The 25,074-nt window shown below is 39.9% G+C and overlaps 1 pseudogene; it reads right to left on the bottom strand.

Annotated features, from left to right (window-relative positions):
- Positions 1 to 9,929, bottom strand: part of LOC115129664 (contactin-associated protein-like 5) — a 29,723-nt pseudogene extending 19,794 nt beyond the window's left edge.
- Between the last annotated feature and the right edge of the window lie 15,145 nt (positions 9,930 to 25,074).

The raw sequence follows: 25,074 nt of genomic DNA, 5'->3' as shown, positions 1-25,074 counted from the left end.
ACTCACCGTGTGCCTCCCATACTCTTATTCTTGTGGGTGTACATGTAGCTCAGCCGTGCCCAGGAGTATCAACCTTTTTTTGTCTGTGTGAATCATCTGTACAATCTGTTCAGTTCCAGCCCAGAGCGATGGGGCCATTCTCAAAGAAAATACTGGCTGCTGTCTTAACCGCCTTTCAGACACACGATGGAGTGCGCGTTATTGCTGCGGTCCGACCAGTGGCAACTCATTTACCATCTATCATCAAGGCCCTAGACATGCTTCTTGCTAGCTGCAGCCTGACAAACAAGAAGCCAAATCTGAGGCAAAAGGTCTGAAAAGCTACTTAATGTCTTTCAAGGCAATCTTCAAGGCAATAAGAGTTTTGCAGTGTATTGAGTGTAGAAGCCTAATTCTGCAGTCAGGAAATATTTCAGTGGACACTGAAGCAGCTCACATTAAGGCACTACAGGAAGAAATACAGGCTCTGTGTAATCAACGGGCGGAACTGCTCAGTTTCACAGTGAACAGAGGAGCCGACAGAAAACAAATAAAACGTTTCCCTGGCGAGACTGAAGATGACAAAGGAAAATGAACAGAACACTGGATTTCGCAACACAGTGCTTGCGGTTCCACGCGATTGCAGCTATACGCAAGGAGATTTCACCATAACCAAATGTGTGTATCTTGCCACAAATTGAGAAACAAGTACTCCGCAAAGATCTCACAGATGGATTTGAAAATGAGGTGCGGTCTAAAGATGATATACGGTGCCACTTTCTCCTGTAGAGCTCCTACATGCCATCCACAAGATGCAGCTACAGAGCATTTTTTGTTGTTGAGAGATATGCGTTGCACTGCGAATCTTCTGTACAATGCCTGCAACAGTAGCTGGAGGTGAACGTGCCTTCAGTAAGCTGAAACTTCCAAAGAACAATCTAAGATCTGCAATGTGCCAAGGCAGGTTGAACAGCCTTGCCATCCTTTCAAATGAAAACCAGTTAGCTAGAAAATGTCATTTTAAAGACATTATAAGCAAGAAGGCTTGACGCTGGGCTCTTGGTGCAGGGTAACCTCTGAGTTTTGTTTACAGGGAACAAACACAAGGACAAATGCCTTAACCTGTTCTACCCAAGCCTGCCCGGGACGGGCAAAATACTGTTTCAGAGTATGTTCTGCTATGGTTTATCTCGTGTGGAACTTACTCAGGAATGAACCACATAATGTCTTGACACTACAGTTGCAGTCTCACAGATGCTTGCACTCTGTAGGTACCACATTTATGCCTGCAGTCCACATAGTTCAGGAATTGTTTTTATTTTGGGTATGTTATTTAGGCATATATTTAGGAATTATGGGCAGTAGAGGGTTAGCCTTGTTTATAAGAATTGGTAATGAATTATTTAATCTTAAACATGGATCATTGGTCATTTCTTCATTGAAACTGACTACAATACCATATATTAAAAAATAAGTCACCGATTGTTTAGTTATTTATAATAAAGCAACATAAAAATCTCATGACGCAGACAGCTTTTTTTAAACATTAGGAACCAAAAACGTTTGCAATACTGTTAAAATATAGGCAAAGGATGAAAGTAGAAACTAGAATATGCACAATTGTAGTACAGAGCAGCAGAAGCTCACAGTTAGTACATTTAATAACACATATTGTTCAGTACGTTATTTTAATCTGAAACATTCTGATTTCTATGTTAGGGGCCCTGTAGTTTTTTTTTTCATGGGGTACATACAGTATGCTAGACCAGTGTACATTCAGTATGCTTTATGTATAGTATAGATCCCTACCACACTGTGGATCTGGGGTACATACAGTATGTTAGACCAGTGTACATTCAGTATGCCTTATGTATAGTATAGATCCCTACCACACTGTGGATCTGGAGCTTGCGTCGCTTGGCCAGGTTGATAATGCTGACTCCATTATAGTAGAGGTTCTCTATGCAGCCATGGAAGTTCTTCCTAAGGAAGCTTCCTGGTTTACCGGGTATAGGAATTCCTCCAAAGCTGAGCTTTGAGACACAAAGAGAATGGGATTCATAACAAAACATTACTGATGGATTACACCACAAAAAACAACAACATTTAAATATATATCATTCAGTAATGTATGGATGAATGAATGATTGATGGCGCATAATGAATTATGCCGCATAATTTGCAGTGGCTCTAATGAAATACAGTACATTAATGAGTGATGACGCACCTCATAGTCCACCTCCAGTGAGTCTTCCACACCTGTGGTGCTGAGTTGACGTGTGTGCCCATCCACGGTGAGGTTGACCTGCTTGTTGGAGCGTTTAACTAGGACGTAGTGCCAGAGCTGGTCATCCAGGAGACTGCCCAGGCCCACTGACACATTCCCACTGCTGGGGTAGAGCTTAGCGTCATCTGGAGAGAGGGGAGAGGAGGAGGAGGGAAGAAGAGTACAACACAGATACAGTAGGTTGAATGAGGAGTTTTCAGAATCCGCATCTTTTACTGTATATTTGATTTTGTCATAATGATAGCACCATTCCCTTATAGTAGTTGTATGAGACTGTTGGCCTGTGCTTACCCAGGTTGAGGTGCAGAGCCAGGGTCCCGTGGTGCAGCTCCAATGTCAGGTAGTCTCCTCTGTGTCCCTCCCCGTGCACCAGCACCCCATCTGCCCCGTAGCTCTTAAACCTGAGGGAGATCACATCCTTCACCGTTCTCTGGGACTTCTGGTTAAACCGGTACAACAGAGCACTCCTGCCGTTGAAGTTTGCCACATCTGACTCTGTCAACCAATAGTGGATGAAGATAAACATGAAGAAAGCACAGTCAGATTACCAATATACTGAATATTAGCATAATGTTAAAATGTGTGCTAACGCTTTATAATACATTAAGTGTATAATCAGACGCGCACACACACACACACAAATATTGTATGGATGAAGGGCAGTTGCACTGTAAAAATAACCATGAAAAGTAGTGCACCTAATCTGAGATCTGGTGTTTGGGGGGTATTTGAATGTAAACCCAATGTGAGCGTTTTAATACACAGAATGTGTTCTAATACAGAAACAAAATAGTCTGAAACACCCAAAGTGCTTCTTCAACTTGAATATTGGTGTTTTTCTTTTAAGACAGTGTTGTGAAAACAACACTTTTGGGGGTTTCAGTGCATGTAAAAGGCAGCATAAAAACACAAAAACTGTGTTTCTCATACAATCAATGGTTTATTGATTGATGATAAGGGCCTATGGGTATTTTTTTGTGTGGAATTCCACCTTTATTTTTCCAACGGTTTATTTGGACAGATTAGAAACGGGGAGGAGCAACAACATAGTACATTTCATTTGAATTTTACCTGCTCAACCACACAGCCACACTGTAAGAAACTATTCTGGGGTGAATTGAAATTGACAACAACAAAAAAACAACCAACATACAATGCATTCGTAGAGTATTCAGATCCCATCTGTTACTTGACAGCCTTTTTCTAAACTGGACAAAAAAATATAAAATCCTCATCAATCTACACACGATACCCCATAATGACAAAGCGATAACAGGTTTTTAGAAATATTTGCAAATGTATTACAAATAAAAAACAGAAAAACCTTATTTACAAAAGTATTCAGACCCTTTGCTATGGGACTCGAAATGTAGCTCAGGTGCATCCTGTTTCCATTGATCATCCTTGAGATGTTTCTACAACTTGATTGGAGTCTACCTGTGGTAAATTAATTGATAAATTGATTGGAAATGATTTGGAAAGGCCCACACCTGTCTATATAAGGACCCACAGTTGACAGTGCATTTCAGACCAAAAACCAAGCCATGAGGTTGAAGGAATTGTCTGTAGCACTCCCGAGACAGGATTGGGTTGAGGCAGAGATCTGGGGAAAGGTACCAAAAATGTATCCAGCATTGAAGTTCCCCAAGAACACATTGACCTCCATATTTCTTAAATAGAAGAAGTTTGGAACCACCAAGACTCTTCCTAGAGCTGGCCGCCTGGCCAAACTGAGCAAACTGAGCCAATCGGGGGAGAAGGACTTTGGTCAGGGAGGTGACCAAGAACCCGAATGGTCACTCTGAAAGAGCTTCAGAGTTTTTCTGTGGAGATTGGAGAACCTTCCAGAAGGACAACCATCCAACCTGACAGAGCTTGAGAGGACCTGCAGAGAAGAATGGTAGAAACTCCCCAAATACAGGTGTGCCAAGCTTGTAGCGTCATACCCAAGAAGACGCAAGGCTGTAATTACTTCCAAAGCTACTTCAACAAAGTACTGAATAAAGGGTCTGAATACTTCTGTAAATGTGATATAATATTTTTTCATTGTTATATATTTGAAAAAATTCTAAAAATGTGTTTTTGCTTCGTTATTACGGGGTATTGTGTGTAGATTGATGAGGAAAACCATAGATTTATTCAATTTTAGAATAAGGCTGTAACGTAACAAAATGTGGAAAGGGGTCTAAATACTTTCCGAATGCACTATATACCATACTTAATTAAAAATGAATGCAAGTCGTGTAGAGCCTGTGGTATAGCTGTAGGCCTAATGTAGCTGGCTTAGACACGTCACCCCTCTCTCCACCGAAGACCGGGGTTAAATTCCATGCTCCCTTCCATCTGTTTCTCCTACATAGCTGTATCCCCTCTTGTCATTTCATAGCAGTCTCAATAAATTGTCAAAATACCCCAAGTCATTTCAATGATTTGTTCATTTAATTTTACCAAAATAATCCGATTGGGCCAAGTAGTGGTGAGGTTTTGATGGTTGTAGGTTTAGTTGGTAGTGCAATTTTTTCACAAAGTGTAATGAATTTATACTACCAACTAGTTGGCTGATACACAGCCGATACAGTGGGTGGCAGTAGGCACCTACAACATTTCTTTGCGGACCGCCATAATACCAAAGAATAAGAAGAAGAACCTGGTTGTCAACAAAAGAGGCAAGAGCAGAATCCTCTATTTTTTCAGGTCAACCTACAGCTACTGCTGGTGATTTGAACACTATGCCTGACAATGTCTGCCAAAATGGTATAAAATGGCAAATATTTAAAACAACGTGAAACATTAAGACACTTCAGAAATAGGGATCTATTTCTGCACTCGACAGAATTCAAAACATTATAATGGTGTTTAGAAGCTTTAGAGGGAGGAAACCGCACCAAAAGAGAAGGTATCTAATTCTGCACTAAACAGGATTCAAAACACCAAAATATAGTTTTCAACCTTTTCTGTTAGTGCTCCCAGACCCTAGGAAGGTGTTGGACAACACTTAAATAAATTAATGTTTTAAAAACATCTCCGGATGATGAGTTTCAATACTCCAGCAAAGTTAAGGTATCGTCTCCTTCAAGTTGGTGGCAGCTCAGTTGCCACTAGTTTGGTCGTTACGAAGTACTTAAATTTAACATTGTGTGGCGGGCAGGTTAAAGAGAAATAATGCATAAAAAATCCATAAATGTATAATTCTTGTGCAATACTTATCTATGGGCTACATTAAGGTTTTTCTTTCATTATTTTGTCTGGCGTTAGTGCATAGCCTAAACCTAAGCTTTAGGGCTTAACTGTACGCGAGCCAAATCATCTTTCCAGTTTAAAATGTTTTATTATTGCATTTTTTCCCCGGTCCCTAAACGTCTTTGCTGCACGAGAGAAGCAGAGATTAAAGAGGAAAGCGAAAACAAACTTTAGTCAACTTGGTTAAAGCATTAATTCTATCAATTTATGACATTATTCTGGTGAGCAAGGGTTTATTTACTCTTCCAGGGCAACAAATAATGACAGAAGAGAAGCTACATATACAGTTGAAGTCAGAAGTTTACATACACCTTAGCCAAATACATTTAAACTCAGTTTTTCACAATTCCTGACGTTTAAATCCTACAAAGAATTCCCTGTCTTAGGTCAGTTAGGATCACCACTTTATTTTAAGAATGTGAAATGTCTGAATAATAGTAGAGAAAATGATTCATTTCAGCGTTTATTTCTTTCATCACATTCCCAGTGGATCAGAAGTTTATATACACTCAATTAGTATTTAGTAGCATTGCCTTTAAATTGTTTAACTTGGGTCAAACGTTTCGCGTAGCCTTCCACAAGCTTCCCACAATAAGTTGTGTGAATTTTGGTCCATTCCTCCTCACAGAGCTAATGTAACTGAGTCAGGTTTGTAGGCCTCCTTGCTCACACACACTTTTTCAGTTCTGCCCACAAATGATCTATAGGATTGAGGTCAGGGCTTTGTGATGGCCACTTTGTTGTCCTTGAGCCATTTTGCCACAACTTTGGAAGTATGCTTGGGGTCATTGTCCATTTGGAAGACTCGTTTGCGACCAAGCTTTAAATTCCTGATTGATGTCTTGAGATGTTGCTTCAAAATAACAACTTGACTCAAATGATGTCAATTAGCCTATCAGAAGCTTCTAAAGCCATGACATAATTTTCTGGAATTTTCCAAGCTGCTTATAGGTACAGTCAACTTAGTGTATGTAAACTTCTAACCCACTGGAATTGTGATACAGTGAATTATAAGTGAAATAATCTGTCTGTAAACAATTGTTGGAAAAATTACTTGTGTCGTGCAGAAAGTAGATGTCCTAACTGACTTGCCAAAACTATAGTTTGTTAACAAGAAATTTGTGGAGTGGTCGAAAAACAAGTTTTAATGACTCCAACTTAAGTGTATGTAAACTTCCGACTTCAACTGTACCTAATTATAGACAAGATGAGTAACAAATAACATACTCTGATATTCCGATTTTCACTTTATCGCGGACGGTTGCAGGTGAACAAACAGCTGATCCGCGCATCACTAACACAAACAATATCCTGACTAGAGACAGCCTGATGTGATGATTTACTCACTGTATGCACAGCCATAGACCTCCACTCTGAGGCCGATCCATCCTGTAGTGCTCCAGTCCAGTGGGATGAAGCGTAGGAACCTAGCTGTGATGGAATGGACCAGCTTGTGTTGGACCACACCCTCTGAGTTTGTGTTCCCTCTGTATATCTGCTGGGTAGAGGAGAGGGAGAATAGATACAGTACTGACTAGAACGGTCAAACACATTCAAATCAAAGTTTTTTTCCAATTGGTAACAGATCATGAAAAGTAATCATTCATTCAAAGGTAATGTGAAAAAAAATCCAGGAATAGTAGACAGTCAATGATACTAACGAGGGAAAATTGAGGGCTTTGCTTTTGTGTCAAGATGCAGTTTTTCTATTTCTTCCTCACAACTTTTGAGAGGAACAAGGAGGAACATGAGATTTAAGGGGAAGATAAAGCTCTTTCATGACTTGTATTGATTCTTCTGTGGAGGCCTAAGCCCATCTGAGCACATTTGTTTAGCCTTTCAGCATGGGAAGAAGCAATGCAACCTCTGTCTCTGGTGGGCCCAGTGGCCACAGAAATCAATTCAAAAGTTCAAACCCCCAAAAATAAAGTAATTCAAGTCAAGCAAAAAGGAAGCGCTGTACCCTAGAGGCCAAAAGACTGTGTTTTATGCTCTGTGTAACTCTCAAGCGGCCACCCGAAGCTTCTGGGGTGAGAGCGTTCAAGTACAGAGAGCAGAAAATAGCTGGGGGTTGATGAGGTAAACAAAAGTTTACATTTGGTATTTTCAGAAGTGTGACATTTTATTTCATTCTTATTTTCTTTCTTTCTATTTTCTTCCATTAATTACAGCAAAACATTTCATTTTCGCATTCTACTTTTCTCTGCTGTACTTAACCAAAATCTCTCATTTACAGCTTTAAAATGTCTTATAATATCTGCCAAGGAAGGAATCCCCTTAAAACCTGAAATGAATCCCTACTTCTTATGACTTACACAAATATTATTTTTCTTATTATGCTTTTTGAAGGGACATGACAATTAGTAATTAACATAAGGGAATTTCATATTTTTTTCACCCAACTTTTAACCTAAATCCGGTGACATTGTAGTTTTCATGAATTTATACGATATAGACAATTTTGACATTGCAGCTGGCCCCTCTAGAAGGAAAAGCCTCTTAGTTCTGCCTCCAGGGCAAGACTCATGACAATAAACATCAACCTGCCAGACAGGCAGAGCCTCACCCCAGTGTCTTCGCTCTGTTCGTACTGCTTCCAAGCCAGGCTAGAGTCACTGAACAGCAGCATAAAGCTGCTCACCCAGTCAGAGCTCCCTGAACGGCCCTGTGTAGCGATGGCCGTGATCTCCATCTTCTCCCTGAGGTCCAGCTGGAGCCAAGGCTGTCTGTCTGACCGCTCCGGGGCCCAGCCACCCTCTCCTGGAGCAGGAAAGGGTACAATGGGTGTGTGTGTGTGTGTGTGTCTGTCTGTGTCTGTGACAATTAAGAATGACATTCATCCCTGTTGCAGTTGTTAATATGTATATTATTGATGTATTTCATTTTAGCATAATTGTCATTGTTTTTATTTCACTTGGTCCTCACACCCACTCAGTGGTCATGCTGCTCCCCCTATGGTCATCCCCCCTCACCCTCTCAACAGTCTTTACTCTGCCTCCACCCCAATGGACATGTATTTATTCATCACTGCTAGAGGTATGACGTATATAGTGCTATTTCTATTGTTGTTGTTTTTTTATGACCATTTTCATTATTTTATTTCACTTAGTCCTGTATGTTGGAGCTCGGAGCCGAAGATTTTCACTTTTACCCTGCAATCACACCTGCAACCCTGCACATGTGACTATTAAACTCTCTGAATCTGAATCTAATCTTCTGATTCTAATAATGCAGGCCAACACAGCCAAATCCCTCACCAGATCTGACAATATTTTGCTTACAGTGAACGTGGCAATACTTACCCTCTCTTCTGTTCAGCTTTGCGGTGTGAGGCAGCTGACTATCGGAGGATGTTGAAGAGCTTTTGAAGGATGACTCAGGCAAAACTGATAGCAATGGTCCATTACAACTTTCTGAAAGAGGACCATGGTTATTTTATGCCGTGCGCGAACAATAGTGTGAAACACTGCCACCAGGTGATGGAAAGAGGGAGTGTCCCCGCAAACCACCTGATACAGTAGCCTACCTCATCTGACTTTTATTGAACCTTGATTTAACTCGGCAAGTCAGTTAAGAACAATATCTTATTTACAATGACGGGACACCGATCCCGAAGAAGTTTTAAGAACACATTCGTATTTACAATGACGGCCTACACAGTCCAAACCCTAACCAGGACGACGCTGGGCCAATTGTGCGCCGCCCTATGACTTCTCCAAAAGAGCCACATTGAGTAGCCTAATAAGCATTTAACACCTGTCAATTTGAAGTCAACATAGACACCATGCAATTGAATACAAGACCATTGAATATTAATTCAAAGCACACCAAATGCATTTTCTTAGCCTAACATAACATGTGTCCTAATGTGTTAAAACAATAGCTCACCAGAATCATTATGGGAAAATGATATATACCTCTCAAATATCATACCAAAAGTTGAGTTGGATGAGTGTCAGAGTGTGACAGATATATTTGGCAACCTTAAACACCGATATCGAATAGGCGAGTCTACTGTAAACATACTTGCAATTGACTTACTTGCTGCATGTGTGGATCCACAAATACTCAAAACAACGACACTGAATGCATAGAACCACGAGGCGCTTCTCAAGCTCATTTTCGCCAACAGAGCAGGCATTTTATCCAATTTGCGTTACAGCATATGCCGGTGGTCTCCAGAAAATAGGTCCAAACGTGTGCGCGCCGCCGCTCAGAATGTTCCTGTGGCTTTCCAGCTCTATCCTCGATATATTTTTGTAAAAGCCATGTGATTAAATCGTAGAGACCTTCTCACAAATATCATCTTAAAGACGTTGTTTCAAAAACAACAAAAGTCGCTATTTATATTTATAAGGACAATAGCTTTACGTTTTTCATCAAGGATTGCTGGTTACTTCTGGTGCGTTCCGACGCACTAGCATCGTCGCGACTCCAAAGGGCAATCAATCAGAATGTTGAGCACGCAGTGAGCATCTCACCTGCTTCATTTGCAAGCCCGCGTGCGCGCGCGCGCGCGTGTGTGTGTGAGAGAGAGAGAGAGAGAGAGAGTAAGCGTCAAATAGATAGAAAGAGGGCGAGAGAGAGGGAAGGAGATTCAGCACCAAAGACAGCTCCACGCGCGTCCAAGCGATGCCAGGGCTTTGCATATCCCGCTGTGCTTTCATGCTATAGCTTCAAAACATGAGACCCAACACTTTTGACGCATACTCTATAGAGTGTTCAGTTCAGATGCCATAATAAACCCATCAAGCCTATATTTAATTAGACGCTGCTTAGCATTTGATTGTGATTGCCTGTCACGGATTATTGCATTGTAAGGTGTTAGTCATCATACACTAAACCTCATCCTAATCTATCTCATATCATCTCTGCACTATTAATCCAGCAAGGTCATTTGGACTGAAAATTATGATATCCATCCTATAACAGTATCCATTTGAAATGGGATGGTCTAAAAACCGTTCATAAATCATGTCATTTTGTTTATTAATCACTCACTTGCGATACTATTTCAGATATTGCTGCTCTCTCTGTGCATTTATGCTTTTGGTTTCTTCCCTCATTGAATATCTAATTAAATAGATTTCTGTGATTAATAATGTTTGCACCATGTTTTGTGCTGCTACCTTGTTGTGATGCTGCGATGTTGTGTTGCTACCGTGTCTTTGTCATGTTGTGTTGCTACCATGCTGTGTTGTTGTCTTATTTTTACATGCACAAACACACACACACACACACACACACTTAAGTACACCCTGGATCATATAAGAGCATTGTTCCATAGATAACATGATGCAGTGCTCAGTTGGGTTGCCTGGCAAGGCACTGGCAAGGCCAGTCAGCATCTGCTTTCTGTGGGTAGGCATGCAGCCATAACCCTGGAAGGCCAGATGGAAGGTTTAGAACAACTATTCTATATTCACCAACTCAGGTTGGACAGGACAAATACGCCATCCATCCAAATAATCAACGTTTTGTTGTTCATTTGTTGTGTTTTCATGTAATTTAGAGGCACTTTTGAAGGACTAGTTTCAGGTTTAATACAAAGATAACTGAATCCAAATAAATAATGGTAAAGATATTATATGTGAAATATGACAGTTATTGCCATGCCAACGATGTTGTTAGGAATTTGATTCCTAAACATACTTCTGATAATGGCATGTTGTTGTGCTGTATTGGAGATCTGTACATATCCTGTGCCGTCATTATTAGACTTACTAGTGTTAATAACAACTTTTTAATGACATTACCTGGTCTGTTACACAAAACAGTAGATACGTGGTCTTATTGTCTCCCAAATTCCAATAAAAAATACACAGAACTGAAAAATTAAATACTTTTTGGGACAGCAAAAATAATGTAACATCTATAAAACCTCTATAAACATCTAGAAATTCACTGTCCCCAAAGACTGTAGAGTAGATGAGTAAATGTATAGAAAATATACAATGCATACACATAAACAGAAGACGGTCTTCTTTCCGATGAGACAGGTTTTAAGATTTTCAAATACCAATGGCATATTTAATCCCCTGAGGTCAGGATGTCAGAGAAGTCCAGGATTAATTGTGTTCTGCATACAGCGTAGAAATAGTAATATACATGGACTTATACTGTCATATAGTCAGTATGAATAAGCACTCCTACACAGCACATTTAACACTTTCTTAGTAATTAAAAATGAACCCACCAAAATAGGGTTAAACTCACACTTTTTAAAAGTGTTGATAAACGAACACCCCAAGATTGTGTTCTAACACCATGGATTTTGCAAATTCAGACATAAATTAATACTTCATTAGAGCTGATGCTGTTACACTTTCTCAGCATACATATCTATGGAGTTAAAGTAACTAGTTTTTGAGTGTTGGTTTAACACTGTACGATGACCAGCCTTATTTGCATATTTATTTCCCAGGGTGCTTTTTCAGTGATTTGTTTTTGGTACCAGTACAACCCATGACTGTATTTGCTAGTGACAGAGGCATGGTTGTTGGATTCGATAGCTGTCAGTTCTATAGCCTTTCCCAAGTGACCTCCTAAGTTAATATTTAATTATTTATTATATGGCAGTGCATTCATTTTTTGACATTACCATATTTCTTGTAGTTATACCACAACACAGTGGTCTGAAACTTCTGGTTTGCAGGCCACATCGGCAAGTCATATTATGCTGGTTTGCAAAGTGTTATATCATTCCAATTGGAATCCAGCCAGAGTTAGGTAGTGATGTTACGTTTGATACCGGAGCTCCGAGGCATGTGTCAAAATCGCTAAGCAGCTAACTTAGAAGCAGTGTGCCGATGCGTGTATCACTTTATCAGAAGTACCTCATTACTGACGTCCGAAGCTTTCAGACAGTGTGTCGAAAAATGCAAGATCCCACTGATTTCGTTGAGGTTCCTGTGCTTTTTTCAATTCTGCTTTCAAACACCGATCACTACTGGACACTGTACTTATAAATATAGTTAGGAATTTGGACAGAAAGGGTCACCTGACTGGTGGCTTAGAAGGTGTAGTAGGGAATTGTGGACCATTCAGGGACGTGAGGGTACGAGGTCAAATCCTGTTGAAGGCACACTATTTTGAAAATATTTTTTACTTGAAACCACACTTTCTGCACTGTTGTTCAAATCATTTGTTTCATTTAGTGTAATATAAGCATCCTAAATAACGCCATAGATTCCGTTTTTGAAAAATAGTAAACGTGAAGGCAAAAAAGGGAATAATGATGGAACCCTGGTATTCCAACTGATTATAGGCTACTACTGCCGACGACTTACCGCTGCACCACAAAGCTCTAATGGAAACAGTAGAGCAAAAAATATATATATGATAATCACACGCTGCTATTTTTTGCTGATCAGCAGATGACACTAATATGCATTGTGAACAGATTATAAAGCTTAGAGTAATGAACTGTTTTACGACACAATTAGGTGAAAGCGCTGAAGCCTTCAGAAAGCCTCGGTTTCCCATCACCAGAGTTAGGAAATCCAAACAATTTGAACTTTTAATCACAGTTAGAATGACTGCCAAGGTAGAGAATATTGATAAATGGGATGACCTAAACCGTCTAAACTGACAAAACCATATCAATAACGAGTGAGATATGTCCAATCAATTACAGACCGTGTAGTATAATATCAATGAATCAATGCAAAAACATAAATATTATAACAAACTATTCTAAAAGCAACCTGCTACAAAGAAATGTGAATTATTATGTGGATTATAGTTCATGGATATTTTTGTAGGGGATGGTAAATTTTTCTTAAGAGAAAATCAAGTCTGAAATTTCAAAGTGGAAATTATAAACTTCTGAAGCCTTCTTAAATGTCAAATAAACTACAAGTTTGAAGTCCTGCATTGCAGGAATGTTCTCCTACAACGGGGTGATCAAATTAAGATCCTTCATCTGAGGCTGGTGAATGAGCATTCAATACAGTGCCTTGCAAAAGTATTCACCTCCTTTGCTATGAAGCCCCTAAATAAGATCTGGCGCAACCAATTACCTTCAGAAGTTAGTTACTTAAATAAAATCCACCTGTGTGCAATCTAAGTGTCACATGATCTCAGTATATATACACCTGTTCTGGAAGGCCCCAGAGTCTGCAACATCACTAAGCAAGAGGCACCACCAAGCAAGCGGCTCTATGAAGACCAAGGAGCTCTCCAAACAGGTCAGGGACAAAGTTGTGGAGAAGTACAGATCAGGGTTGGTTAAAAAATGTTTTTCTGAAACTTTGAACATCCCACGGAGCACCATTAAATCCATCATTAAAAAATTGAAAGAATATGGCACCACAACAAACCTGCCAAGAGAGGGCCGCCCACCAAAACTCACAGACCAGGCAAAGATGGCATTAATCAGAGAGGCAACAAAGAGAACAAAGTTAACCCTGAAGGAGCTGCAAAGCTCCACAGCGGAGGTTGGAGTATCTGTCCATAGAGACACTTTAACGCGTATAATCCACAGAGTTGGGCTTTACGGAAGAGTGGCCAGAAAAAAATAAGCAAACATGCTTGGTGTTTGCCAAAGGCATGTGGGAGACTCCCCACACATATGGAAGAAGGAACTCTGTTCAGATGAGACTAAAATGGAGGTTTTTGGCCATCAAACCCAAAACCTCCCATCATCCCGAGAATACCATCCCCATAGTGAAGCATGGTGGTGGCAGCATCATGCTGTGGGGATGTTTTTCATCGGCAGGGACTGGGAAACTGGTCAGAATTGAAGGAATGATGGATGGTGCTAAATACAGGGAAATTCTTGAGGGAAACCTGTTTCAGTCTCCCAGAGATTTGAGACTGGGACGGGGGTTCACCTTCCAGCAGGACAATGACCCTAAGCATACTGTTGTGTAAATCAAATGATACAACCCCCCAATTTTTTTTATTTTTTATTCCAGGTTGTAAGACAACAAAATAGGAAAAATGCCAAGGGGGGTGAGCACTTTTGCAAACCACTGTAAATGCATTCAATATGTTAAATTCATACTTTAGCCTGCTCTGCCCTTGACATATCTTACTAGTTGTAGAAGATTCGCTGTGAATCAGATCAGGTGCGAATATAAGTGGGAAATAGGTAATATTTTATATAAAGGTCAATGGCATTGCTTTTAGTTGCTTTGAGGCAGTCTGTCCTCAGCAACCAATTATTATTGTTTTTTAAAGTCTTGTAGAGATTGTGTTTTTGTGAGGTTCACTTTCACCTGATGGCTTGGTAATTGGGAAAGGACAATGTCACAGCAGTGTGGTTCTAACCAAATATTGGCCAGGTCACAAGAATCCCACAAAGGAGGAAAAACTGAAAATGTCCTCTCCTGTCTATCCATGACTTTTGCTGTCCTTTACATACAGTATATTACTGCTTGTTCCTGCTTCAGGCTGGCCTCAGATCCTTATGAAGGATATTATACATATTTGTGTGCACCTCCAACATGTATGATATGTACTAATGGTCTGGTTACTTTAGACAGAAACCAAAGTAGGAAGGTTGGCCGGGGAGGATGGGTGTCCATATGCCGCGACCGTCTAGCAATCCAAAGGTTGCGTGTTCGAGTTGTGTCGGGGACAACTGTAGAATTTTAGCTAACTCTTTCTAACCCTTCCTAACCTTAATCTAATTCTCCTTACCTCCATTCTCATCAACGGGGCTGTAGTAGAGAAGGTTGAGAGCTTCAAGAGCCATGGTGTCCACATCACCAACAAACTAACATGGTCCAAGCACACCAAGACAGTCGTGAAGAGGGCACAACGAAACCCATTTCTTCTCGGGAGACTGAAAAGATTTGGCATGGGTCCTCAGGTCCTCAAAAGGTTCTACAGCTGCACCATCGAGGCATCACTGCCTGGTATGGCAACTGCTTGGCCTCTGACCACAAGGCACTACAGAGGGTAGTGCGTACGGTATCGTATCAAGTCTAGGTCCAAGAGGCTTCTTAACAGCTTCTACCCCCAAGCCATAATACTACTGAACATCTAATCAAATGGCTTCTCAGACTATTTGCATTGCCCCTCCCCCTATTTTACGCTGCTCTCTGTTATTATTTATGCATAAGTCACTTTAATAACTCTACCTACATGTACATATTACCTCAATTACCTCGACTAACCGGTGCCCCCGCACATTGACTCTGTAACGGTACCCCCTGTATATTGCCTCGTTATTGTTATTTTACTGCTGCTCTTTAATTATTTGTTACTTTTATTTATTTTTCTTTAGGTATTTTCCTTAAAACTGCATTGTTGGTTAAGGGCTTGTAAGTAAGCATTTCACTACACCTGTTGTATTCGGCGCATGTGACAAATAACATTTGATTTGATTTGATTTTACTTAAATGATCCTAACCTTTGTCATTACCACTCAAAAAGCAGCCTGGTCTCAGAGAAAGTCATATAGTAGTATATGTCCTCATGATGAACGATGAGTAATGTTCCAATTCGTATGATATTGTACCGCCGGATAAGAGGTTAGCCTATTTATGATATTATATGACCGCTATTCCATTCTTATTGTAACCTAATGTAATGTAATATATCATACTATAAGGATTAATATTTTCACGTACCAAATCCTACGAATTGCCTTGAGACTAGGTTGCCTGCTTGTGCACCAGCACATATTTTTTTATTCCATAAGCTATTGCCTCTGTGATTTAGGTGGAAAAACATCCTATTCCTTGTGCCAGGATGCTTTACAGATGTAAACTAGATCGTGTGAATAGATAAGCTCTGGTTTAGATTATGGAAAGATTCACAGACCAGTACACTTTTACAAACCTAAAAGGGTTATTCGGCTGTCCCCATAAGAGAACCCTTTGAAGAACCCTTTTTGGTTCCAGGTAAAACCTTTTCCACAGAGGGTTCTACATGGAACACAATAGGGTTCTAGTATGGGGACAGCTGAAGAACCCTTTTGGAACCCTTTTTTTCTAAGAATGTAGCGCTAGTCATTGCAGTAACATCTTATTTTACAATAATGTGGTTGTTGTATGATCGAAGGGGAACCGTCAGGGAGCTAAACCCTCAGGGAGCTAACAGAAGTCTTCAAGGTCTCAGTCTACTCAGTCAAGGCTACCCATAATGCTAGTGTAGATCGACAAACCACTTCCATTACAGTTGTAAACATGACAGAAGACCTGTCATAAAGTGACATGTCCATCCATGATACTTTTGCTCCACTGTAGAGATTAGTGTGATACTCTCCATGATCCATCCTATGTACATGGTTCAGAAAAAAAACATTTGACCAGGGCCAATAGGGCTATGATCAAAAGTAGTGCACTATATAGGGAATAGGGTGTCATTTGGAACATATCCTCTGTCTCACTCTGTTCATTTTCTTTGTCATTAGAAATGTAGCTAGCCATCATCAGCTAGACTTGTACCCTTCTGGTGCCTGATTGCTCAAGATTGAGGCAATTGAGAGACAAGATTGTTCACTAATAGCTTGGAGAAATGTGAGCTGGGCTGAAACGGAAAGCCATTCTACATTACATCTTATCTATATAGTCATGTTTCGTCAGTTTATAGCTGGTCTCATGGCTGGGATCTTTGATGCATCTGAACAGTTCAGCTAAAGGATTAAGGGGTAGGTTATCATAAATCGTGTATTATGAACATGTAGTAACGCTACTTATAGCCTGCATGTACTGTAATGCATTATGTTGAAGTTATTATGCATTATAAGACATGCCACAATCACGTTTTTGTTCATACACGAAAACCTTATCTTTAAACCCTCTGTATAAAATACAAATAACTCTCTAAATGACATACATGAAGTATTTAAACTCTATTTTAGGTTTAAATGTTGTTCAAATTCAGTACGCCAGTAATGGAATATGAAACACAAGAATGCCGGGACAAAATTTGTGCCGAGCTCAGGCATCCTGTGAATGCCTAATTTTAGATCGCAATGTTCTCTTGATATTCCTCTGGTAAGGCCATGGCACAATTAGAATCTGAGGTGGTCAGGCAAACTATGGGGAGCAAATACTGTCTGTGGTTTCACAGTCACATTCAATCAATCAGTATGATAAACGAAGCCGAGACGCCATCAGATCTGAACAAGCAGACAACCTTACAAAGAGGCCACAGTCAGACTGTACATTGTGGCGACGCTGGATAAATGTCGGACAATAACTCAAGCTAAAAGGACGTGATGCTGAAAAATATTCAAATTAGGCAAATAAACGGATGTTTCTATCTGTGGACTGTCTTTGAATGCCTCGCAAACATAGCCAAATCAACACAGTCACACTAATGAGGTGATTACTGAGTGATTACCAACACTGTTACTGAGCTTGTATAACAATAGAACTTAACTCACTTGTTCAAAACCAGTTAAGTGCTGTAAGAGATCCCATCCATCCCAAGGGTTAAGAGAGGTGAGCCGTCAGACGTCGTTTCCCTGCTCCACTGACCCAGCAAATTCTCTCTGCTTTATTCACCCGTGTCTGAGGGCCAACGCATTTCTCATTTCAAACCCTTCACCTGTGTCATCTAACAAATCAAAAACATACCTGCCTAAGAGACAGAGGGAGTTGTACAGCTAGAATCTGAAAAGATGTCGGATGTCTGAAAAGGAAACCTCTACGGACCCAAAATTCATTATTGACTATTGCTGTACTGTTATGCACATGAAAATTGAGAGCTTGTATCACATTCCCTGAGCTTAGTTTAAATTGGATTAACCATTTAATACTTTTCGATCATGTGTCATGATGCCCTATTTAAAAATGTACTTAAACAATGGTCAATAATCACTTGCAAGAAATGAGAGGATAGCATTGCCACTTGACTCTCCGAGAATGAATACATTTTCCAGTAAGATGGTCTGTTCCGTAATGCATCTTCATTAGTTCTGTTTGAAGAATGCATTTTGTCCCAGAGGGTCCATAGTGCACATAGATCCAAATCTCTGAGGATGATACAAAAAAGTTTCAGATGTCGTGAGAGACCAGTGGAGAGGACATGGCGACAGTAGGATTGTGACCCTGGCCACTAAATCCCTTTCCGAGGACAGACATTGTGTCTCAGTATGCTCCAGCCATTACAAGATCATGTTCCTCCTGCAGATCAGGCTTCTTAAAGGAAAAATGTCTCACAGTATATACAGTAAGAATGTTTATACGTGCCTCTACTAAATATCACCAACAGCAATTCAATGTTTTTGGAAAATGCCATCCTGTGCAAAATATTAAAGCCAAATAGATTATTATTGCAACATATTTTTGGCAGATCCTTTCACTCAAAGAAAAGACTGAACTGAGAGTTGCAATTGTATGCAAAAAGTATGGGAAGGAAACCTTTTTAAGGTTAATGCCTATCAATCAGTTTGTTTATTTTCATCAAAACGTTACATTCCCTATTTGCATAGAGTTTAATCTTATATATAACCAGGGACGACTGTGCTTGAAGTTAGTTAAGATAAGGTCCCATCTTAATATTCATGTTATTAAACAGCGGTGCACAGAAGCAATTATAGCTCACGCCTTATGCTGCCTTAACAAATGACCTTCATTTAGATATGTGTCCTGCACCTCATTTGCTTTTTAGACGTGCTCATTTATCAACGTGTCAATGCGTCTCTGACTGTCATTTCAACAATGGCTTGGGATAAAAGACAAACTAAGCACCTCGCTTCCTGATTGTCACATTGTCCTACACTCTCTGAGTGTCTCCACCATCTCCAGGCTATTTTGAAAAATAAAACCCATAGAAGGGGTACAATGACCTACAGGTCCCTTTTCAGAACACAACACACTTAAAGTCATGCTCAGATGAGAGCGACTTTTGGTTGCAGTAAGAAAGCCATCGCCATCTGCTCCCGTATGTTTTGATGACAAAATACCTTTTGGGGGTTCTCAAATGCTTACAACAATGTTTGGATTATTACTTGAACAGTCGCTAAGATTATATTTTGTTGTGGTCTTTGCAAAATAACCATTTTGGATAATCAGTTGTTAGCTAGAATGCTAACATTCATTGACATGGGCTGACAACATTTGCTGTAACAACATTTACTATAGCAAAAGCTAGCCAAAGAGCCATTAAGTGTAATCCACCAGGCGATTTTAGATGATGACACAAACATTATATTAAGCAGGACATTCATACACGAGCCTTAATATCCAATTATAATCCAAACGTAGCGTGAAATGCACTCATAAGCAACATGTAAATAGAGACTTTTTTTTGGCTGCCATTCAAAAAGAACTCCCCCGTGTTCTGTCACAAACATTCGCGCATCGCCCTCGTGCGGCAATGTTTGCAAACACAGAAAGGGGTCTATACAACCAGCTTTTTCAACCATGACAAAGGTCTGGAATTCCTTCATTAAGAAAGGCAGAGAGTACTTAGACCCTGCACAGATATCTGCCTCGGTCTCCCTCCACTCAGACAGACAGTGTCCAGGGGGAATGTATCTGTCACACCCTGATCTGTTTCACCTGTCTTTGTGCGTGTCTCCACCCCCCTCCAGGTGTCGCCAATCTTCCCCATTATCCCCAGTGTATTTATACCTGTGTTCTCTGTTTGTCTGTTGCCAGTTCGTTTTGTTTCGTGAAACCTACCAGCGGTTTTCCCCTTGCTCCTGTCCGTTTTTTTTAGTTTAGCCCCGTTTTGACCATTCTGCCTGCCCTGACCCTGAGCCTGCCTGCTGTTCTGTACCTTACCAAACCGCACTGGATTATTGACCCCTGCATGCTATGACCCTGAGACTGCCTGCCGTTCTGGACCTTTTGCACCCTATCTGGATTACTGACCCCTGCTTGCCCTTCACCTGTTGTTTTGCCTGTCCCTGTACTAGTAATAAACTTTTGTTACTTCGACACTGTCTGTATCTGGGTCTTACCTGAAATGTGATAGGTATTTGGGAAGGTTGTATCCCCCATATACAGCTTTGTAAAAACTTAAGAGACCACTGCAAAATGATCAGTTTCTCTGGTTTTACTATATATAGGTATGTGTTTGGGTAAAATTAACATTTTTGTTTCATTCTATAAACTTCCAAATTCCAAATAAAAATATTGTAATTTAGAGCATTTATTTGCAGAACATGACAACTGGTCATATTTCATAGTGGGTGCGAGACCTGGAGAGTCCTACAAGCCACAGTGTCTCGCACCCACTGTCAAATTTGGTGGAGGATCGGTGATGATCTGGGGGTTCTTCAGCAAGGCTGGAATCGGGGAGATGTGTCTTTGTGAAGGACGCATGAATCAAGCCACGTACAAGGTTGTCATGGAAGAAAACTTGCTTCCTTCTGCACTGACAATGCTCCCCAACTCCGAGTATAGGTTTTTCCAGCAGGACAATGCTCCATGCCACACAGCCAGGTCAATAAATATGTTTGGAGGACCACCAGATCAAGACCCTGTCATGGCCAGCCCAATCTCCACACCTGAACCACATTGAAAACCTCTGGAATGTGATCAAGAGGAAGATGGATGGTCACAAGCCATCAAACAAAGACGAGCTGCTTGAATTTTTGTGCCAGGATTGGCATAAAGTCACCCAACATCAATGTGAATGACTAGTGGTGAGTAGGCCAAGACGCATGAAAGCGGTGATTGAAAATCAGGGTTATTCCACCAAATATTGATTTCTGAACTCTTCCTAAATTAAAACATTAGTATTGTGTTCTGTATAAAACATTTTTAATAGAACAATTATAAGTTTTGCGTATCAGTTCATAAACTATTACTTCCCAACTATTTTGAAATCTATATGGCACTGTCAATTTTTTGGTCCTTATTAAATGAAACTGATATACTTTTTTTTATTTATCACGATTTTCTTTAAACAATTATGGTATTTAATGCTGGGACTTTTTCCCCCTTCCATTTTCCTCTTCCATTTTTGCGGTAATGCTGCAATTAGTTGGTTGTAATTTGGGGTAGAGCAGACATTTCCATATGTTTTAGTTAGCTGAATGTAATGTCAAAACTCCACCAGTCGTATTTATGATATCATTTACGAAGATTATACCTTTTCTAAACATAATATATATATATATATATATATATATATATATATATATATATATATATATATATATATATATATATTTATTTATTTATTTATTTATTTATTTTTCCTAAATCAGTATATTTGAGTTTAACCACAATTTTTGCTGTATTATTTGTTTTGTCTTTTCAGGTGGATTAAATTGAAATTGCAACCAACTTTCTAAGGCATGTTTTAAAAATAGCAATATTTGGGAGATGATTTCCTTTTCAAGTAACTGAAAGGGAGAGGTTGTAATCTGAATAAAGGGAAACAGGCCTTTCTTGAACATAGGGTGAGACATTCTTACTAATTTGCTAGAGAACCTATTTGGATTTAAGTATAACTTTTGTATGACTGAAGCCTTTAGTAAAAAGTCTAATGCTTTAATATTTTATCATTTCTGCTCTCCGAATTCATAGTCATTATATACAGTGGGGCAAAAAAGTATTTAGTCAGCCACCAATTGTGCAAGTTCTCCCACTTAAAAAGATGAGAGAGGCCTGTAATTTTCATCATAGGTACACTTCAACTATGACAGATAAAATTTGTGAAAAAAAATCTAGAAAATCACATTGTAGGATTTTTTATGAATTTATTTGCAAATTATGGTGGAAAATAAGTATTTGGTCAATAACAAAAGTTTATCTCAAGTCTTCACAAGGTTTTCACACACTGTTGCTGGTATTTTGTCCCATTCTTCCATGCAGATCTCCTCTAGAGCAGTGATGTTTTGGGGCTGTTGCTGGGCTACACGGACTTTCAACTCGCTCCAGGTGTCGCCAAAGATTTTCTATGGGGTTGAGATCTGGAGACTGGCTAGGCCACTCCAGGACCTTGAAATGCTTCTTACGAAGCCACTCCTTTGTTGCCCGGGCGGTGTCTTTGGTATCATTGTCATTCTGAAAGACCCAGCCACGTTTCATCTTCAATGCCCTTGCTGATGGAAGGAGGTTTTCACTCAAAATCTCACGATACATGGCCCCATTCATTCTTTCCTTTACACGGATCAGTCGTCCTGGTCCCTTTGCAGAAAAACAGTCCCAAAGCATGATGTTTCCACCCCCATGCTTCACAGTAGGTATGGTGTTCTTTGGATGCAACTCAGCATTCTTTGTCCTCCAAACACGACGAGTTAAGTTTTTACCAAAAAGCTCTATTTTGGTTTAATCTGACCATATGACATTCTCCCAATCTTCTTCTGGATCATCCAAATGCTCTCTAGCAAACTTCAGACGGGCCTGGACATGTACTGGCAGGGGGACACATCTGGCACTGCAGGATTTGAGTCCCTGGCGGCGTAGTGTGTTACTGATGGTAGGCTTTGTTACTTTGGTCCCAGCTCTCTGCAGGTCATTCACTAGGTCCCCCCGTGTGGTTCTGGGATTTTTGCTCACCGTTCTTGTGATCATTCTGACCCCACGGGGTGAAATCTTGCGTGCAGCCCCAGATCGAGGGAGATTATCAGTGGTCTTGTATGTCTTCCATTTCCTAATAATTGCTCCCACAGTTGATTTCTTCAAACCAAGCTGCTTGAAGTGTACCTATGATGAAAATTACAGGCCTCTCTCATCTTTTTAAGTGGGAGAACTTGCACAATTGGTGGCTGACTAAATACTGTTTTGCCCCACTGTAAATAGCCCCGTTTGTCTGGCTCGCCATTCCAAATCAAATTGAATATTTATTTCTCATGTAATTCAAAAGACTGTTTGCTAGGTGTAGGCAAGGCCATAAAAAATAGGTGGAATATGACTAAAGAGTCAATCAGGGTGATTTTTCCCACAAATAGACAGGAATTTCCTTTCCATGGTAGCAAGATCTTATCTATTTTTGCAAACTTTCTATTAACATTCATTGGAGTGAGATCATTTCTTTCTTTCGGGATATGTATACCGAGTATGTCCACATCCCCGTCAGACCATTTTATTACATGGTAAGTCAAAGTAGTATTTTTTTAGTGATCCAATATGTAATATAGTAAACTTATCATAATTTGGTTGTAATCCAGAGAGGTTAGACAATTATCTAGCTCCTCTTTGGGGCTGTTGAGGGATCCAAGTTGTGGATTTAAAAGAACTTGAAAATAAAAGAGAGCAGCACACTCTAGGAGCTCAGATGCAAAAATGTACTTACCAACATTTCGACAGCCAAGCTGTCTTCATCAGGATATAATCACAAACACTGCGGGATGACTCGTTTACATGGTGTCAAAAGACACAGGTGTCTGTAATCATGGCCAAGAGTGGCCTAATATCATTGGTTGATTATCAAATATTAAAATGGCATACAAAGAACAGCATACAAACAGCAAATGGATAGCAATACGATCATAAATTCATTTTCGACTACATGAGCTTACAAACAATTACAATGGCACAGTCACAATAATCACAAGAATGGCTTCAGATCAAAGTCTACGTTGAGACCGAAGGGAGCAAGGGTCTTTAAGTTAAAGATCCAGGCAGCCTCTCGTTTTAACAATAAATTATCAAGGTCACCCCCTCTCCTAGGGAGGGTGACATGTTCGATGCCAATATAATGCAGAGACGAAATCGAGTGGCCTGCCTCCAAGATGTGGGCCGCAACTGGGTAAGTAAAGTTTTTACACCTAATGGTGCTACGATGCTCTGAGATACGTACTTTTAATTTGCGCTTTGTTTTACCCACATAATTTTTACCACAGTTATAAGATAAATAACTGCCTTAGTGGAGCACGTAATAACACCTTTAATTGGGATCGATTTCCCTGTTTGTGGGTGTTTGAAGGATCTACATTTATAAGTGCCATTGCATTGAGCACAGCCATTACATTTGTAATTTCCATCCAGTAGGGGCGCAAATAGACGTTGTTCAGGAATATCTTGGGGTGGTAAATTAGAGTGTACCAATTGATCTCTGAGATTTCTGCCCCGCGAGAATACGACCACGGGAAGTTCCGAGAACACATTACCGAGACTTTGATCGGATTTTAGAATGTGCCAATGTTTGTGAACGATTCCCTTAATTTGTTCAGAACGCTTTGAATAGCGGGTAGTTAGAACACAAGAATGCGTCTTTTTGCGAGACTGACCTTGAAAAAGGTCATGTCTCGTTTTGTTTTGAATTTTCTCAATGGCAATATTAATCTGATCATAATCTGAAAACATGAATCATCAGCGTACAATGACACCTTTGTTTTTAAGCCCTGTATTTCTAATCCCTTGATATTATTGTTTGATCTGATTTTAATAGCTAACATTTCGATGGCCATAATAAATAGATATGCCGATTTTGGACAACCTTGTTTCACTCCTTTTGACAGTTTAACACTTTATGAGAAGTAGCTATTATTGACTATTTTACACCTAGGGTTACTATACATTATTTTAACCCATTTTATAAGAGATTCTCAAATATTGAAATGTTCCAGGCATTTATAAATAAACTCCAGTCATACTTTATCAAAAGCCTTTTCAAATTCCGCTATGAATAGCAGGCCTGGTATCCTAGATTTTTCATAGTGTTACATATTTTCCAGTACTTGCTTTATATTATGTCCAATGTAT

This window comes from Oncorhynchus nerka, linkage group LG5, assembly GCF_034236695.1.
Source record: "Oncorhynchus nerka isolate Pitt River linkage group LG5, Oner_Uvic_2.0, whole genome shotgun sequence".
Taxonomy (NCBI): domain Eukaryota; kingdom Metazoa; phylum Chordata; class Actinopteri; order Salmoniformes; family Salmonidae; genus Oncorhynchus; species Oncorhynchus nerka.
The sequence above is the reverse complement of the archived record's forward strand: the minus strand, read 5'-3'. Positions and strand labels throughout refer to the sequence as shown.